Source organism: Mandrillus leucophaeus, unplaced genomic scaffold (genome assembly GCF_000951045.1).
Source record: "Mandrillus leucophaeus isolate KB7577 unplaced genomic scaffold, Mleu.le_1.0 Scaffold8, whole genome shotgun sequence".
In the NCBI taxonomy this organism is placed as follows: domain Eukaryota; kingdom Metazoa; phylum Chordata; class Mammalia; order Primates; family Cercopithecidae; genus Mandrillus; species Mandrillus leucophaeus.
Window position 1 is genome coordinate 5,049,168 of NW_012108696.1, and position 2,337 is coordinate 5,051,504.

Here is a 2,337-nt window from a genome sequence, read left to right on the forward strand (position 1 = left end):
GTTGTAGCATGGATCAGTGCTTCATTCCTTTTTCATTACCGAGTAATATTCCATTTTATCAATAGAGCTGCTATAAACAAACATCCATATATAGTTTGTGTGTGTGTGTGTGTGTGTGTGTGTGTGTATAAGCATAAATTTTAATTTCTCCAGCATAAATACCTAGGAGTTGTTAGGTTATTACAGTTGTTGATATTAAGTTTTTCTTTCTTTCTTTCTTTTTGAGGTGGAGTTTCACTCTTGTTGCCCAGGCTGGAGTGCAATGGTGCAATCTCGGCTCACCAAAACCTCCACCTCCCAGGTTCAAGTGATTCTCCTGTCTCAGCCTCCCAGGTAGCTGGGATTATAGGCATGCACCACCACATCCAGCTAATTTTCTATTTTTAGTAAAGATGGGGTTTCTCCATGTTGGTCAGGTTGGCTTCAAACTCCCGACCCCAGGTGATCCACCCACCTCAGCCTCCCAAAATGCTAGGATTACAGGTGTGAGCCACCATGTCTGGCCAAAACCTAGTTTTTCTCCAGCTTTAAGTTGAACTCATTGACATTGTCATTTTCTTTATAAATCTGGTTATTTCCGTATGAAAATAAGAATAACTTTTTACTTGTAATTTTATTAATTTTAAATTAATACATTTATTCATAAAGTACACATTCATTCCTAGGGTTTTCAGATTAAATTTTAATAAATGGTTAACCCTATTTACAAACAGTTTAATTTCCTCAAATGTTTTATACTATGTTTATAAATATTCCAAATCCCCCCTCCCCGCTCCACGCAAATTTCTAGTACCTAGTGAAGGGGATTTACAAATCTAACACGCAAAGTCACCTGGGTCCTCAGCGACTCATAAATCCAGTTGATCGAATCTGTAAATGTAGTAATTCAGATTCTTTTAGACATTAAATATGGTTTATAGACAGCCATGTTATCTTAAATTGTTCATATAAAATAACAAGTCTAATTGCTTTTTGCAATAAAAATCATGTGGTTAATTGGTTAGCTTCTCTAATGTGTCAGACTGTTCCAACTCTTTTTTTTGAAGGGGGAAAGAGTTTCACTCTGTTGCCCAGGCTGGAGTGCAGTGGCGCCATTTTGGCTCACTGCAAGCTCTGCCCCCTGGATTCACGCCATTCTTCTGCCTCAGCCTCCCAAGTAGCTCAGCCTACAGGCACCCACCACCACACCCGGCTAATATTTTGTATTTTTAGTAAGAAGGGGTTTCGTCATGTTGGCCAGGCTGGTCTCAAACTCCTGACCTCAGGTGATCCACCCACCTCGGCCTCCCAAAGTGCTGGGATTACAGGCATGAGCCACCACACCCAGCCCCAAATATTTAAATGACAGATGTTTCTAGATTATGCTAAAGATGTCAAAAACTTCTAAATTTAACACAAATCCTACTAAGGAGTTTTAGTTGGCCTAAAATTTTCTAACTTTCCTGAGGATATAACATAACTTTCCTAGCTAGGAAGAATAGACATGACAAATCAGAGGGGCAGGATTTGAAGAGATTTCGTCAGCTGTAGAATTGAGTAATATGTTTCCTGGAGATGGTGCTAGTTGAGATATTTCTGCTATGTCAATGGGGAGGGGAATCCCACACCCATACCTTTCGGGGAATACAGAACTCAGGGCATCCTGTTTCTCTTGGACACATATCTCGCAACTGTCCTGCTTACCTCGTGTTTATTGAAATCCTTTTTTTCCTTTTATCATCTAATTTGGATAGATAGAAATTTGTGTTGCTGCTCAAATTTCAGTTTAATTTCCTCTACCATCCGACTGGATTTAATTCATTTAATACATTTTCTTGCATTTATTAGGTTCTGAATTCCTTTTAGTTTTGGGGTTTTTTTTTGCTTGGGTCAGAGTCACATGTGATAATCCATTTATTGATGATCATCAATAATAAGGGTAATCACATGAATATTACTATTACTATTGTTGTTATTGTTTTTCGTACCTTAATCCTCTTCCTCAGACATATCCAGTGTTAAGAGGTAGAAAAGTATCTTCCCTTTTTTACCTTGTGAGCAGGTACACACATACACACATATACATACATACACATACAAATAAACACACACATATACTCACATGCACACACACATATATATATACACATACATGTACACTGGATACATACACACAAATACACACATACACATATACACACATATACATCTCCCCCACATGCACACACATGCACACACACAAGTACATGCATACACACATATGTATATGCACATACATATAACACATACATACACACATGCACACACATAAGTACACAATACACACACATATATATGCACATACATATAACACATACA

General features: G+C 37.9%; 1 protein-coding gene across 1 annotated transcript in view; it reads left to right on the plus strand.

Annotated features, from left to right (window-relative positions):
• Positions 1-2,337, plus strand: part of ADGRE1 (adhesion G protein-coupled receptor E1) — a 66,426-nt gene that overhangs the window by 27,455 nt on the left and 36,634 nt on the right. The window lies entirely within an intron of this gene.